This window comes from Balaenoptera borealis, assembly GCF_965194805.1.
Source record: "Balaenoptera borealis genome assembly, chromosome: 11".
NCBI classification, from domain to species: domain Eukaryota; kingdom Metazoa; phylum Chordata; class Mammalia; order Artiodactyla; family Balaenopteridae; genus Balaenoptera; species Balaenoptera borealis.
The window spans coordinates 2168953-2186087 of record NC_138868.1 but is presented as its reverse complement, the minus strand read 5'-3'; the positions used below and the strand labels follow the sequence as shown (position 1 = coordinate 2186087).

General features: G+C 57.8%; 1 protein-coding gene across 4 annotated transcripts in view; it reads right to left on the bottom strand.

Moving 5' to 3' along the window:
• KCNQ1 (potassium voltage-gated channel subfamily Q member 1) overlaps positions 1-17135 on the bottom strand; it is a 349026-nt gene that overhangs the window by 12145 nt on the left and 319746 nt on the right. The gene's annotated exons all lie outside the window — the stretch shown is intronic.

Genomic DNA, 17135 nt, shown 5'->3' with positions numbered 1-17135 from the left:
CGGGTGACACGCGGCCCAGGGACGGCGGGCAGGTGGGCAGGGGCCGCCCAGCAGCTCCGTCGTCATAGTCCCATCTGCCTCTGGCTGCTGCTACCCTGGTCCGGCTGCCCCCAGTCCCCCTCCCCGCCGCCATCTTGGGGCCATCAGCCAGGGTGTGGGCAGTTCAGGACCCCCGGGCCCGCAGTGCCTCTCGAGGTGGGTTCACCCTCCGTGAGTTCCACAGCCAGCAGGCCTCCCTCCACGCCTCGCACCCTGTCCTTGCCCTGGTGAGACCCCTGCAAGCCGCCTACCGCTCTCAAGACAAAGACACAGCCCTGCCTCGGCCAGAGGGTCCCTCACGGTCTGGGCCCTGTGTCCCACCTCGGCCACTGCCTCTTCCTGCCCTGCACTGGCTTCTATCAGTTCCTTGGATGTGCTGTAACCCCCTCTCTGCCTCAGGACATTTGCACCTGCCGGCCTGCTTTCTAGAACATTCCACCCCTCTCCTGATCCAGCAGACAGTCTCATTCTTCAGGCCCCGAGGCGAGGGTCTCCTCCTTAGAAACACCACCACCCCCACCCCAGTTTGCCTGCCATCACCTCCCTGCTCTGCCCCTTCCAGCCACTCTGGTCTGCCCAGGTACCGCTTGCATCGTTTGCTTCCTAAATGTCCACCTCCCTGAAAGCGGGGATACTGCCAGCCAGTCCATGACCCCTGACCACCTGGGGGACTCTGGGCCTCCGTCACCTCCCTAGCAGGGAGGGGACAGAGAGTCTGTGCTGCAGCTCAGAATGGAGACTGATGCGTACGTGGCTGGAGTGTCCTGGGGGCAGGGTCTAGCTCCTCTGGACAGACCCCAGCATGCCCCCCAGGCTCCCAGCACCTCCCAGTTGCCTCTGACCACTTCCCCTGCACGCACAACTTTGTGCGGCTTCTCTCCGTGCCCCTCTCCGGCCACCCTTGGCTGTTCTGTTCCCGCTCAGTCCTGGACTATGTCCTTTCTCCGGACACCTGCACAGCTTCCCGGCTGCTCCCTGACGGCACAGGCCCCCAGAGCCTCTTCCCTGGACAGTTGGAGGCCTGCTGAACCCACGCCGGCCGGCCTCTAGGACAGCGCCCGCGCGCCCCCGCCCTGGCAACACGCTCTGCCCAGCTGGACGTCTTGCTGTTCAATGAACCTCTTTACAAAGGGTTTGCATGATATAAGTAGATATAAGTACTCTTCAAAAACATTTTCTCTAAGAAGTAAAAACATTTCAAAGAAACATCCCCTTCGACCTGGCCCGTCTGGCTTTGTTTCCCCCCCGTCCCAGGTAACCGTCTTAGCGATCTGGTGTTTATCCTTCCAGCCATTTCAAAACACGAGCTCGCGCGCATGCGATACAGTATCCATCTGCGGCAGGCTTAGCGTGAACGGTAACATGAGATGCTAGGCTCTCTGCTCGCTCCCTTTCACTCAACACGGGTTTGGAGGCCGCCCGTGTTGAAACATGCCCACGGAGCCCACTCCCCGGGGCGGCGGTGCGGCGGGCCTTTCCACGGGGCTCTGGAGACGCCACGTCGTCAGTGTCCGTCTGTGGACCGGGAGGCCGAGTGCGCCCCAGGCCACACCCAGGGGAGGGCACCGCTCTCCAGGAACGGTCTTCTTGGCGTCCGTGTCGGCTGCGAGTCTGGCCCTGCAGGGGCCCTTCCACACGCCCCCAGACGGGATCCCCCGCCCCAGCCCCGCGCCCCTCCTCCGCTCTGCTCCTCCCTGATCTGGGGGAGAGGAGCCCCCGCCCGGCCTGTCCTCCCGTCCTCCCAGTGGACCCAGGCGGCTCAGCCTTCCCCCCTCTCCCCAAGTCACCAGCCACAGAGGCACCCAACAGGGTCAAGGGTGGAGACTTTCAGGGCCCAGCAAATCCATCCAGAATCTGAGGCTCCTCCCACCCCTGCAGCTGCCGCCCTGGGCCCGGTCACCAGCGTCCCCCGGATCCTGCCAGCGGCCCCCCGCCTGCTCTCCCGTGGCCACTCCTAGGCCCCAGGACGGGGACGTTAAAACGGGGGCTCCCCATGCCCTCAGCCTCAAGGCCAGGGTCACTGCAGTGGCCCCGAGGCCATCACGATCTGGCCGGGTCCTCCCCGCTGCCCCAGCCCCGTGGGCCTTCTGTCCAGGCCCCGAAGCGCCGCGGGCTCTCTGCACCTGCCGCCTCCGTGGGGCGGGCTCGTCCCCCAGGAGGTTCAAGCTGCCTCTGCCCTCCTCTGAGTATTCACTTAAATGCCCTGTCTCAGGGCTGCCCAGGTACTCTTTCTGCAGAGACACCCCTCCCCGGCACCTCCGCCATTGAAGGCAGGGCTTCTGCTTTGCTGCCTCGCAGCTGCCGGCCCAGTGTCTGGCACACAATAGGTGCTCAGTAAAGACCTGCAGGATGAGTGGATCACCGCCACCAGAGGCCAGACTGCCCAGGTCAGCCCCAGGTAGGGCAACCAGCAGAGGGGCTGAGGGGCTTGGCCTGCGTGTGTGTGTTCTGGCACGTGTGTGCCTGTGTGTGTGTGCGTGTGTACACGGGCAGAGTTCCACCAGGGCTGTGCTGGGCCCTACACTGGGGAGTGGGGGAAACCTGGGAACTGGCACATGGAGCAGAATCCAGGGGCGGTGTCAAGGGCTGGGGGGCTGCAAGAGCTGGGGTACAGGCTGACCACCCCCAGCCCAGGGGGGATCATGCTTGCCCACCCTTCAGGTGCCGGCGTGTCCAGTCTCCCTGCCTTTCCTGCCTCGGTCCTGGCCTGGAAACAGCGGCCCCATGACTCAGCCGCTCAGGGCCGGGCTGCAGCTGCAGCTGACCCAGACGGGCGGGCAGCCCCTGGCCCCCCGGGCCCCCCAGGCCCACACCCAGGTCAGGGCCACCCCCGGCCCCGCCCCCACTCCTGGCTCCTGCTCCTCGGACAGGATTCCCTGAATTAGTCCCCCTGAGGCTGGAACCAGGTTGGAGGCTGGGCCGGGGGGCTCTGGGCTGGGGTCCCAGACCCAGGGATCTGGACTCGAGCCCCTTTCCTGGCACCTGGAAGAGGCTTGTGGGGAAGGAGACGTGGAACAGGCTGGAGCGCCCTTCCTGGAACCTGCCTTCCTGGGGAAGCCGCAGGGATTTCTGCCCGTCCAGGACCAAGCCCTGCACCCTGCCTGGCGTTGGAGGCCCAGCTGGGGGCTTGGGTGGGCCTTCCCCACCTTGTGCACGTGCCAACACCCTCCCAGGCCTGTTCTCTCCCGGCCTGTGGGACCCACAACCTGTGAGCCAGAAGCCCCTCGGCCCCATTCTCCCTCCGCCCAGCACCGGGCTCCCTCCCCACCTCTGTCTGCACACTCTTTGAGACGGGGAGCTCAGTCCCCCACGCTCGCAGTGGAGGGGCAGCGCCAGCAGCCCGAGAAGACGGGGCCCGGGGTCCCCCATCCTCTCTGCCCCCCCGGCCCCTCCTTGGTGCTTTGCTTCACGGCAGTCCGAGTGCCAGCACCCGCTCCCGCCCTCGCCTTGCCTGCTCACCTCCCCTGCTGAGCCGCCGCATCTCTGGGTCATGACTCACCCACGTGGGCACGTGGCCCTGGGGGGCCTGCTCTGTCACCTGGCCACGCAGATGCCCAGTGCGTGGGGGGACCTTGTGGCTAAGGGGGCGCTGCTGCACCTCTGCCCCACCCTGAGACCCACTGTCCGGGAAGTGGGTGAGGAGGAGGGGGAGCAGGGGGGCCAGGAAGCCGCTGGGGCTCCAGGCCGGGCCCGAGCGCTCCAGCCCCCTCTGGACACACTTGGTGGGTCCCACTCCCCTCTGCTCCCAGCAACCCCCCAGGTCCCGGGCTTAGCTTCCCTACTGTTGCCGGTGGTCCCGTCCTGGGGCCTTTGCCCGTGTGGTCCACAGGCCCCCATCCGGCCTGGTCTGCAGCCTGGGCCCAGCCACATGCAAGCATGGGACCTGGCGTTCCTGGCGTCACGCCCCCGAGTCTTTGTCTCTGCGTCTGTGAGACGGGCATGAGAAGGGACGCGCCACGAGGCGGTGGAGGGTCAAACGTGCCTCCCCAGCAGCGTATCTGCCTCCTACCCCCTTTCCATCTCCAAACCCCTGGACCCCAGGCCAGGCTACCTGCGGCTCCTGTGCAGGCGACAGGGCTGCCCCCCACTGTCCCCACGTCTGCACTCTTGTGCCCGCCTCATTCCAGCCACCACACTGAGGCAGGTGACCTCAGAGGTCCCCAGCCCTGATCCCGAGGCGTGTGGCCAAGTGGCCGGGGCGCTGGAGGGGATGGGGTGGGGTGACCTTGGGGGTGGGTCAGAGACCTGGGGGCAACTGAGCAGTGGGGGCTCCCAGGACGGCCCACAATGTTCGGAAGGTGAGTGAAAGTGTGGGGAGGCCTCCACCCCGGAAGGAGGCCCCGGGCTGGCCCGCGGCCCACCTGGCCTGGGCTGACCTGAAGGCGAGAGATTCAGGCCGTCCTGCGGTTCCCCGCCCACACTTCCTGCTCCTGGGGCCGAGAGGAAGAGCTCCTTGGGACACTGGGCCCGGGTGGGGGGGGACCCAGGCTGACCAGACCGGGTATGGTCTGCAGGCTTCTGGGAGGACCTGGCTCACCCTCTGTCACAGCCTGCAGGTCCCCCATTAGTGCCTGGATCTGGGGGCTTTGGAGACCATCCTTGGTACCACTTGGGTCACAGCTCTGGGAGGCCCACCCAGGCAGGAGGCCAGGGCCCTCTGTCAACCTGAGTTAAAGGTGGGAAGGGGGTGCCCACCAGTGAGCCCTCCTCTCTCACCGCTGCCCCATCCCATACAGCCCCAGCCCCCTGGCTACCCAGAGGGATCCTGTCCGGGGGCCAGCCAGCCCCAAGTCTGCACACGTGACATGAGGACACACCTGGCCTGCCTCTGCACCCACTCTCCTGCCCTTCCCAAACCCAGCGGCACACCTCCACCTCCTCCTCACCAGGGCACCGTCAGACCTCCCCATTTTCTTCCTCCATTCTGGAGTTTTCTCACCATCAGCAGCAAACCCACCTGAAGAGCTCCCATGGGTGGATATCTTTTATCCTCAATTCCTGACCCAGAGGCAACCCCTCAACCCTCCCTGCTGTCTCTTGCCTTTACCTTGGTATTTCTAAACCACACGCTTATATGTCCACCCCTTGCTTTTGACATTTCTAGACATTATCTAGTGGCTGCCTAACAGGGAAGACGAGAGATCAAGATTTCATTTTCACGTCTCTTGCCCCCTGCCACTCCCCTATCCTGCCAATATAGTTACACTGCAATTCTAGGCTAAATAAATATTTACTGTTTGCATTTTATGTAAACATTATGTAACAGCATCACTATGTAAATGCTATTTTCAGCCAAGTCATGTGCTCTTCTATGATTATAACTTTTTGTTTTCCCTGGGGTTAAAATTGCCTTTATGTTTTGCTTAGTTTTCAGTGCATCTGTCACTAGTTTGCTCTTGAACTCTCTGCCAGAATTGTAAAGCTTCTATCCATCCTGCTGAGAACACCAGCAATCTATCAGCCTTATTCTTTTTTCTTCTGGAAGTGTCTTCCTAGGGCCCTAGAAGGATTAGTTACTCTCTAGGCCTGCTGAATAGTTGTAATGCTAGACTTTCTTTCCCCCATCATGTTAGGAATGTCCTTGGCCTCTTTTTTTAGTGGGGGGGATGTGTTGGATTCCCCTGGTTCTTGGATGCTGTGCTTCTCCCTTCTTGGTTTCCCCCTCCTTTTGCTGGAGCATATCCTCAAATAACTTTCTGAGAAAAGGTATGTGGTAGGTAAAACTTCTGACTGTGCACGTCTGAAAATGTCTTTAATTTACTCTCAGACCTGAGAGCTTGACTGGGTATAGAACCCCAGATTGAAAATAACCTTTTTTTTTTTTTTTTTGCTTCCCAGACAGTGAGGTAAACAGAGGGAAGGCCCCTTGGTCCTGTTGTAGTGCTGTACACATTTAGGCTCTGGGTGATCCAGCTCAGCTGGGGCCCTATGGTTGGCAAAATTCTCCCTTGATTAGGCTACCACCACTTTCATTGTCTCAGCAACAGCTGGGACTAAGCCCCTTGCCCTGAATCTAGTCCATCATCTCCTTGCTAGCTGCTCTGTTTACCTCCCCACACCCACACCCCCCAAAACCCCCCCACTCTACACATAGCTCAGAAACATGTAAATCAGAGCATGTCACCTCTGGGCTTAGAGCTGAAAACCCACCTACAGCTTCTGACCAAGCGAAAACAAATCCAAACTCCTTATGGGGGCTGCCAGGCCCCGATCTGGCCCCTACCAGCCCCCCTCCGCCCCCATCATCTCATACCACTCGCCCAAGTCCCACTTGCCCAGGAGCTGCTGTCCCCCAATATTCCAGGCTCTTTCACCCCAGGACCTCAGGACTGACACTCCCGGCCCACAGCAGCACTTAGTAAAGGTTTGTTGAATGGCTTGGTGTACAGGTGAGTGAGTGAATCCACCTCCGCCTTAACCAGAAGCATGGGAACCATCTAAGGCCCGGGGTGGGGTGGGGGGTGGGCTGCAGAGCCTGGTTGTCAGAAGCACAAGGTGTCAGGAGGGGCCGAGGTGGCTGGGGCAGCCCTTCCTCTGCTCCTGGACGTCTGTCCAGCTCACCACCCACCCTTGTTTGGTTTCTGCTTTGATGTCACCTCCTTGGAGACCCCCCTGCCCACCTCCCACGCTGCTCGCTCGCCGCCTGCCTGCTTTCTTCCTCCGGGTCCTGCTGCTCCGTAACTCCACGCCCCACCCCTTGGCTTGCTGGTTTCTTGTGCATCTCTCCCTGGACTGAGCTTCCTGAGGAAGGGGTCTGTGTGGCCTCCCCAGCACTTGGGGCCACTCCTGGCCTCTGGTCGGTGCTTGAGTCACTGAGTCAACAGATCTGGGGTGGAGGCAGGTCTGGGGCCAGAGAAGAGGGATGCCCGGGGAGCCCCACTTCCCTTGCGTCCCCCTCTGTTCTCCCCCAGGCCCACCGGTGGCGGTGGCTGGTGAGGTGGGCTGGGTAGGCCCCCCCACCCCCGGCACCCCCCACACGCCCCAGAGCCCTTTCCCTGCCAGCTGCAGATCTGCCAGATACGGGGAGACCTGCAGGAGGGCGGCAGCAGGAGTGGGGGAAGGGCTCGGAGCCGGGCCTGGCGCTCGCCCTCCAACGCCGCCGTCCTCCGAGTTTCCGTGACTGTCTGTGCGTAACCGCACCGCGGTTTCCATCAGCGCTGCCAAGTGGCGGCTGCTGGGCCTGGCCTCGGGTTCTGATCCCCGACAAGCCGGCTCTCTGTCAGGCAACCCTGGGAAGCTGGGGCGCATGGGGGGTGCAAAGGGTTAAGCTGCCCTCTACCACCCCGTCTCATTTCTCAAAGGCCGGGCCCTCTTTCCTTCCAAGTCACAGCTGACGTGAAATGTAGCCTTAAAATGCAGCTGACATGAAAAACAATAGCACTCCCTCGGAGAGGTTCTGCTGCGGGCTGGACGGCCCCCCGCCCCCCAATAATTACTCAAGACATTGGCATGAGCCGGGCCTGGTTAGGTAACAGGCTGTTCGCTCCGGAGACTTATAACTCACAGGCAGCTACACATGATCCCTGCAGACAACAAAATCGTTTCCAGGATGGCGGGGAGGGCGAGGCCTCGAGGAGGGGGTACGGGGAGGGGGTACGGCGGGGGGGGGCGGCGGCTGGAGGGGCTGAGACCAGGCCGGGTGGGGGTGGGTCCGAGGGAGGGCCTCCCGGGGGCCCCAGGGATGCAGCCTGGGAACTTGGGAGCCGGGGAAGCGTTTGTGGGAAGTAGTTCCCTGCCCCCTCTCTGCTCTGACTCCTACCCTTGCCCTAGTCCCTGGAGGGTGAGGCCACTCTGGTCCAGTCTGTTACTGAGCAAGGCATGGGAGACACTCATTCATACTGAAGTGTGAATGACTAACCATGTTGGGAGCACTTCCTCCTTCTCTGTGGAAGATAATTAATTGTCTGTTTACTGTCCGTGGCCCCATTGAACACGACTCCCTCAAGGGCAGGTCCACATACTTTCCCCCGTGTTCCCAGCGCCTAGTACATAGCAGACATTCAGAAAATATTTGTTGAAGACGACATCTAACCCAAAGAAGGAAGCGTCAATAGTGTAACTCTGGGCACGCAGGGCGGGGCCCCCGGCAGCCAGTGCCAAAGGGATGTTGGCAAGAGGACGGCTGTGGACAGTCCCTCTCCCCTCCCCGCGCCCGCGCCCTGAAACCCTGGGCCCCTGGAACCTCCCGCAGGAAACGCCCATTTCCCTGGAAGGATGCTGAGCTGAGGCGGGTAGAGGACTCAGAACGTGTGGGCTGGGAGGGCCCTCCCCTGGCCTCCCCATCGGTCTCGGTCTGCACCCGGCAGCCCGGCAGCCCATCCACGCCCAGGGAGCCCGATGTCTGGGGCGGCAGCAGGAGGGAGGGTCCAGCTCAGGCCTGGCCTCTGCCACAGCTCGGGGAAGCGGCACCTCCCACTCTTTCTGGGCCCTTTTCCTCTGTGACCAGCTCTGGGCCCAAGGCTATCCCTCTCCAGGTCCATCCGACCTTGGTCTCAGGCCCCAGTCTGAGGTCAGACATGCCACTGCTCCTGCACTGTCCCCACGTGCAGACAAGGTGTGGATGGAGGGGCAGGCACGCGGCTGCCCAGCTGGGCCCTTCGCTGGGCAGAGCAGCTTCTACCCACCAACAAACACCCAGGCTCCCCACCCCAAATGCCCACCTCCTCGTCCCGTCACTCAGGCCACCAGGATTTATGAGGCACCTACTATGCACTGGCATGGGGGTCCTGGTGACCCAGGCGGTGGGATCCACGTCCCCGATCAGGTCAGCACAGCGTCCACTGCGGTCAGAGTGGACACGGCGGTAGCACCGAGTCAGACCAAGTAAGGAACTCCGTGGCCCTGGGCGGCCACACACAGTGGGATGTCCCAGACCTTGTTTCCGGTCCTCCTGATGGCACAGTGCACCCCTTCCTGAAATCACCTCCCCTAAGATGATGGGATGCCTGAGATTCCTCCCCCGGAATCTCTTACTGGGTGACCTCACTCACACCCCTTCTTTAGGTGCCATCTCCACACCGCCCACTCTCAACCTCGCCAACCCTCCCTCTGAGCCTCATATCCCAACTGCAAGTGGACACTCCCATGCAGACGTCTCAGAGACATGTCACCTCCTCCTATGCCGTGTTCCCTCCTGGGAATCACCTTGGCCTTCCCTCTCCCACTGAGTGGCCAAGAAAGAGCCAGGGCGGTGGGGGGGGGGGTCTTTTCCTGATGATGCCCCACCCCCACCCCCATATCCAACCCATCTGCAAGTCTGAGGATTTCACCCCCTGAACATCTCCTGCATCGCCTTTCTTTCCACCCCGTGGTCCTCTCCTCCCCCTTTCTCCCAGGACTTTGGCCATGGCCCCTCACCTGTCTCCCCATCTCCTCTGGTCCCCCTGTGATCGTCTCACATTCCAGCCAGAGAGCAGCTCTTGTGGGAAGAGTTCATTACGTGTGTGTGTGTGTGTGTAAGAGAGAGTGTGGGTGGGTGGGTGTACGTGAGTGTAGCTGAGAGGATGCACTCACTGTATAGCTTATAATGGAAAAGAACCATCTGGATCTCAGTTCACACCTCTGTCCCATTCATGGGGCAGCTACTTTTAAGGCTTCCCTTTGGCAATTCTCTTATCAGCCGTAAGGAACACACTGCCCGTATTATTTCTTGATTTATCAACTCCAGAATCTTTTATATAATTCCTTCCATGGAGGGTGAGGATTGAGCTCTCTCACACCATCTTATGCATCCCCTCTCTCTCATATTTCCCAGGATCGCTTCACCATTATTGTCATTCAGTCCACAGTGAGATCTACGCCCAGCATTTATTCCCTTAGAGCCATGGGGTCTGTGGTTCTCCACCCCGTTTTCTAGCATTGCCTACCTTGGGGTGATCCTCTGCTGTTTCAGAAGCCCCTTTGTATCAGGCTTGCCTCTGGGTCCACCCTGTTCGTTCTCCTGGGAGACCTCCCTGGACCAGCCTGTCCTCTGCCTGTGCCTGGGCTGCGACCTCCCCAGCATCCGCCTGCACAGGCCCCACTGCTGCCTGCCTTCCATGCCTTCCTCTGCCCTCACCTGCTCCCACGTTTTGCTGGAGCACCTTCTCCATAACTTTCTAAGAAAAGGTGCAGAAAGTGAATTTCACGAACTCTCACGTGTTTTCAGACATGCCTTTATGGTATCCTCGCCCTTGATAGATACCTTGGCTGGGTATAGAATTGTACTTTCCTTTGGAATTTTGAAGGCATCTTTGTAAGTCTTCTCTACTGAAAACCAACCCGTTCTGAGGCCTGTGGTTTGGTAGGTCACCTGTTAGTTCTTTGGGAAGGTTCTGGAAGGACACAAGGACACGGCGGCTGCCCTTTTAGTCCAGGTTCTCGGTGGGCTCTCCCTTCAATTGACCTTTCCTCTCCTCAGCTGTCTCTCATCTCCCTTCCTGGAATGTTGAGTAGTTGGGTGTTGAGTCTCCTTGGACCAAGTCTCCATGCTTCTTGGCTGTTCTCTCCTATTTTCCGTCTCTCTGTCTTTCTTCTACTTTCTGGGAGACTGACTTCAATCTTTTACTGTTTTTTTTTGTTTTTTTTTTGTTTTTAATTCAGTAGCATATTTTACATTTCCAAGAGCTCTTTCTGGTTCTCTAACTGTTTCTTTTTCATAGCATCCTGTTCTGGCTTAATGATTACATTATCCTCTTGAATTTCAGAGTGATCTTACAAATGCAACATTTTTCATATGGCTCCGTTGCCTAATGTCCTTTGGGGTGCCCCACTGTCCTCACCCTGAGTGCCCCTTCCTTGATCTAGCCCTGTCCAGCTCTTCACCCTCCCTCACCCCACTCACTCCCTTGGTCTGTGCTCAACCCTCTACGTCCTCTCAGATACACAAAGCAGGCCTGTTCCTTCCTGCCTTGGGGCCTTTGCATGTGCAGCCCCCTGTCTGGAAGGCTCTCTCCATCTCTCTGCTTAGCCGAGCTAATTTCCACTCATGCTTTGTGTGCAGATCACAGGGCGCTTCCTCAGATGCCTTTGCTAACTTCCAATTTGGGGTCACAACCCCTGTTCTGTGTCCCTTCAGCTCTATTTATAGCACTCGGCATGATATTTTTCCTTTTTTTTCTTTTCCCAGTTCTGTTGAGATATAATTGACATACAGTGCTGTATAAGTCCCCACTCCTTCCTCCTAGAGGGTAACCCCCATGAGGGCGGGGTCTGGTCCATCTTGTCCACTGCTGTACCCCAGGGCCCAGCACGGAGTTGGGGCTTGTATCAGTGTCTCATTGCTACTGTAACAAGTTACCACGAACCTAGCAGTAGACACATTTATTCTCTTACAGCTCTGGAGGTCAGGAGCCTTACTGGACAAAAATCAAGGTGTCACGAGGCCTGCATTCCTTGAAGAGGCTCCAGCAGAGAATCTGTTTCCTGGCCTTTTGCAGCTTCTAGAGGTTACTGCATCCTTGGCTCGTGGCCCCTGCCTCTACCTTCAAAGCAACATGTGGCATCTTTTCTCCTCTCTGACCTCTGCTTCTGTCATCCCAGCCCCTCCTCTGACTCTGAACCTCGTCTCCCTCTTATGAGGACCCCTGCCATGACATTGGGCCCACCTGGATCATCCAGGGTGATTCCCCCACCTCAGGAGCCTTCACTTAATTGCATCTGCAAAGTCCCCTTTGCAATGGGAGGTCACATGTTCACGGGTGCCGGGGACTAGGACAGGGACATCTCGGGGCTCTTATGTGAGCACCATGCTCATACGAGCTTGTAGAGCAGGGACACGGTTCCAGCGCAGGATAACTGGGGTCTCCTGGGGGAAGTGCCCTTTAAGGGGACACCTCAAGGACCAGGCAGGTAAGGGGGAAGAGATTCCTTAATCTCAGGGGCAAGAGGGCAGTGCCTCCGAGCAGCCATGAGGACTTCCAGGGGGACGATACCAGGACCTACCTCAAAGTTCCGGAAGCCACCATGAATGGTCTAGAGCTATAGTAAGGGCAGAGGACACTGTTGGTGACTGGGGTGGTGGCAGGGAGTCTGTGTGATCCTGCCCTTGAGGGGCTCTTCCACAGGCCACTCCTCCTCGGTGTCCCCCGGGCTCTCCACCTGCTCTCCTTTGCTCTGGCTCAGGCCCGATGACCTCCCATCCCATCTGAGCCCACCTGGCCAGCCCCCAGGCACCCTGCCCCCTGCAGCCAGAGCAACAATTCAGATCACACAGCGACCGCCACCCCCACCCCCCCACCTGAAACCTGGCCAGAGCTTCCCCTGGGCTGGCGTGGAGACCCAAGGTGCAGGGTTCTCACCAGGCTCCCCCTGCCTCACCCTGCCAGGCCCTCGGTCCCCTTTCCGTCCTCACTTGCCACACTCCTGCCCTGCACGAGCCATGTCCTCTGCACCTAGTATACAGCTGGGAGTTGGAGGAAGCGCCGGGCTCCAACGCTCACCTGGTAACCACTCCCTGAACCACAGGGTCTCCCTCCCGAGATGAGTGAGAGCCCAAACACTTGAGGAGCCGGATCCCACCCCCGTGGGACAGCAGCCTCACCACGGGGTGAACTCATGCCTGAAGAGGGAGCTTCAGGGGGCTTTAGATTAGATCCAACGTCCTTAGAGAGATACAAAGGGGTGCCAGCAAAAGGAGTGGAGGTCAAAGACCTGATTGCTGTGATGGCCAGAGAAGCCTCCAGAGACTGGCCGACGAGCAGGACAGGCCAGCAGATGGGGGAGCAGTGAGTGGAGGCCAAGCCAGTGGGATCACTCATGACATCGTACAGTCAGAAAGAGAAAAGTAAGGGATGAAAGAAAGGCGGGGAAATGTGGAGGCTGGAGGCTCCAGAACCGATGGAGAGGCGTTCCAAAAGGAGAGAAGAAGCAGAGGGAGGGAGGGGAGCAGAGACCACTGCACACACCTGAGGGAAGGACACACATGTGCCCGGACTTTAAGGGCCCAGAGTGCAGAACAGAAAAAAAATCAAACTAAACCAAGAAACCAAGAAATCCACAATATCATTGGCAATTATGCACCTATCTCTCAGAAGCTGACATATCACAGTGGGAAAAATGAACAAACAAAATAAGGATGTAGAGGAAGTGAGTGACTCAACTAACAGAAAAGGCTCCGCTGCCTCCACATGTACACGGAAAGTTCACAAAAATGATCTTATTAGGCCCTAAAAGAAAAGTCAATACATTTGAAAAAGTCTATACCTTAAAATAAAATTGGAAATTAGTAACAAAAAGAGAGCAACAAAACTGATACACCTGGAAGTTAAAAAAATATATATTTCTGAATAATTCTTTGGTTAAAGAGAAAATAAAATGGAAATTAAATTTATTTAAAAGAGATTCACAATGAAAGTATAACATATCAAAATCTGTGGGATGCTGCCAAAAGGGTATTCAGAGGAATATTTATAGCAGTTTTTAAAAACCAGGAAGTTTGAAAACAAATGGGCTAAGCTTTCAACTCAAGAGGCTAGAAAAAGAACACCAAAATAAATACAAAGAAAGAACAAGAAAGGATAAAGGAAGACATTAACAAAATAAAGAAAAATTTTTTGAAAATAAAATTGATCGACAAAACCAACTACTGTTTTTTTGAAGAGTCAAGAAAATAGATTAACGTTAAGCAAGTAAAGTAACAAAGAATTAGGAATGAAAAGGGAGTAATAACTACACATGCAGAGTGAATTGAATAATTATGTTATTATGATATATTATTTTATGTCCATAAAACTAAAAACTCAACACGATAAATAATTTTCAAGGAAAAATTGTCCAAAGTGGCTTATGAAATAGAAAAATCCTAATAAACAAAAACCCACTGGGGAAATTGAAATTATAGTCACCTACCCTCCTCCCGAAGGTTCTAAGTTTTTTGAGCTATTTCTACAATGTTTTCAAGAAGCAGATAACATCGATCCCACACAAAGTGTTCCAGTTATAGGCAAAGATGGGACATTGCCCACCTTATCTTATTAGATAAAACCAGGCACCAAAACTGGGTAAGGAAATATAAGAAAATTCTAGGTCAAAGCCAGTTATAAACACAGATGCCCAAATCCTAAACTGTAAAGTAGTAGATGGAATTCAGCAGCCTAAGAGAGTCAAGATCATGTATATACCAGGAATGCAAGGACAGGTCGACCTTAGGAAGTCAAGCAATGCTCTAGCTCACATGATCTGGTATCTGGCCCCTGTTTTTTGTGTGTTTTCTTTTCTTTCTTTTTTTTTTTGGCCACACCTCATGGCTTGCGGGATCTTAGTTTCCTGACCAGGGATTGAACCCGTGCCCCTGTAGTGGAAGCACAGAGTCTTAACCACTAGACCACCAGGGAAGTCCCTTGGTGTGTTTTCAACTGGACTTATACTCTCATTTGTGGGCTGATGGGTTCGGGTGTGTGTCTCCCATTCCCAAGTTCCCAGCCTGCCCAGGGGCAGGGTTGGGTGGGGCTCATGCCAACTTTGCCTGGCCTCACTTGTACTCTGGTTTGCTCTGTTTTGTCTCCATCCTTTCACCGCCTCCCCACCCCCCCACCCCAACTCACGGCCAGTCACACAGTAGGCACCCAGGGGATCCCTATGGAACTGATCTGATTTTTACTGTAACTCGGCACACTCAGGCAGATCCTTCCTGACTCAGCCATGTTTCTTGCACCAATGGGAGGTGACCTTGGCATGGAACGGTTGGAAGGGATGGACAGACAGGTGCACAGAGTGTGGGCAGACGGACGAGAGGCAGCCAAAGAGCTAAGGTTGATGGGAGCCAGGGATCCCCAGGATCAGGAGGTACATGGGCTCAGGTGTTCCCAAGTTGAACCAACCCATGGATATAGATTGGCATTCAGATGAGCTCTTGGGCCTTTCAGGGGACAGAGCACCAGGGTTCAGGCAAGACAAGGCTGGGATGCTTCACTGGGAGCCCTGTCAAATGCCTTCACGGAGTACTGTGTCCTGAGCCTCTGTGGGTCCCACATGACTCATACCCTGAGCACCTCTGGGCCGTGCACCCCATACTCCACAGCAGCAGCCCTGTGTGGGCCACCTGGCTGGCGCTCAGGAAAGATGGGCAGAGTTAGGCTGGAGAGAAGTCCATTCTAAAAGGAGCCTGGAGGACAGGGTCTGGGGCCTCTCTGGGAAAGCCTCATTCCTACCTGTGGCTTTGCACCTGCCGTTCCCTCTGCCTGGTCTTCGCAAGGCTGGCTCCTCCTCGCCACTGGGTCTCAGCCCCTCAGGGACGCCGTCCCGGCCCCTTTAAGGGTCCTCATCACGGCCCCCAACTTCTTTCTTTCGTGGAACTTATTATCACCACGAACTTATCTTGTTTTTGTTTGTTTGCTTGTTTCCTTGATTACTGTCTGTCCTCCCCAACAGATGACAGCCCCTTGGGAGCCGGGACCTCTGCGATCTAGGCCACCACTGACCCCTGGGGCACGGGAGTGTGCAGTGAATGTTTGTTGAATGAATGGATGAGTGAGTGAGGGCCAGGCGGGGACACCCCTGGGGGAATTCTCCCTGGGGGAATAATTCTGGTTGGACTTTTCAAAGGGGTGGGAGTGGCCTGGCCCCGTCCAGGCTGGAACCGGGAGCTTAAGGAGGTGGGAGTCCTGCGGGGCTGGGGCAGGGGCTGGCGACTGTGCTGGACGCCGGGCCAGACCTCTCAGGCCACCTGCCTTCCCGCGGGGCAAGTGTTTTGCACCCCCGTCCCGGCCCCCCCCCCCAGTTCTGCCGGGGCGGTTGGAGGAGCAGCAAGGCCAGGCTGTCTCCCCAGCAGTTGTGGGAACACCTGTCGGGGAGGGTGTGGAGGGGGCCAGGCCGGCAGCTGAGAGCGGAGCCTGGCCCGGGCCAGGGGAGGGCCTGGGTCAGCAGACTGGGGCTGGGGGCTCTGGGCAGCTGGTGCCGGGACCTGTGGGCCCGACAGGTGGGCCGGGGGGCTCAGCAGCTGGGCTGGCAACGACTGGAGGCGGGGTAGGCGCATCCCGGGGGGTAGATCCGGCCCCGGAGCTGTGTGTGCATGTGTGTGCGGGGGGTGGGCACAGGGGATCTGGTGTGGGACAGGGGACAATGGGGGCATTTTCTGGGCCCCTCGCCCAGAGCGGCAATGTCCTGTGACGGCCCCCAGCGTTTGGCTCCGATGTGCCACAGGCTTTTCTGCCTGAGAAAGGCCTCTTTTTGCTTTTCTGAGAACTCTGGAGGCCCTGGGATGTGCACACTGAGGGGGTGCACAGAGTGTGGATGTTGGGTGGAAAAAAGGGTTGAGGACAAGCTTTTCCTGCCTGGGCCGCCCCCCCCCCTCCCCCGCGAGAGGCTGGGTTCCCACAGCGTGGAGGGGGGTGACTGTTTCTTTGGACGGTCCCGCAGCTTCCCTGCCAAGATAGTGGGTTTAGATGTTAATACATATTCTGCCAGAAGAAAAGAAAAACGGTTTTGTAGACAGTAGTTTGGGAACTGCTGGGTTAAACAAAATTAGGTTCTTTGACTGGAGGCCTTCTCAGGGCCTTTAAAATGCAAATGAGCATCGTTTGCACAAAAGCCCGAGGGCGGGGGCGGGGGGGGGAGGGGTGCTGAGTGGGAAGGGAGAGGTTCTGTGGGAGCTTTCTGAAACTCCTCTGGCCCTGGATCCAGGACCCACGGCTGGAATTCTGAGCAGAATTCTAAAGATTGGAGGTTTCCTTAAGTCCAGTGTTCACCTTTGCCATGCCGAGAGGCCGGGTGCCCTGAGTGAGAAGGGTGGCCTGATCGCGTCTATGCCACCTGCCTCCTACCCAGGCTCTGCAGAGCTGGGACAGCCCGGACTTAACGCCCCAGGCTGTGACCCGCACCCATCCTCTGAGCCCTCCTAGCCACGGACCCCCGGCCGAGCCCTCTGAAGGCGGCAGGAACTGAAACTGGGGACCCGTCCTTCCACGGGGCGGGCGGCTGGAGCGCAGGGCGGCCCCGGGCTCAGCTCAGGGTCTGACCGGCCTCTGCGCCTCCTGGAAACGGGGCCCCACCTGCCGGGTCGGCTGCCTCTGCGGGGCAGCTTCATCCGGGGGTCATCGCCGTGTGCACAAAGCTGGGGGGCTGAGGGCACCAACACGGCCCTCATCCCAGTGCGACAGGGGTTCAAGGTAGCGCTCAGA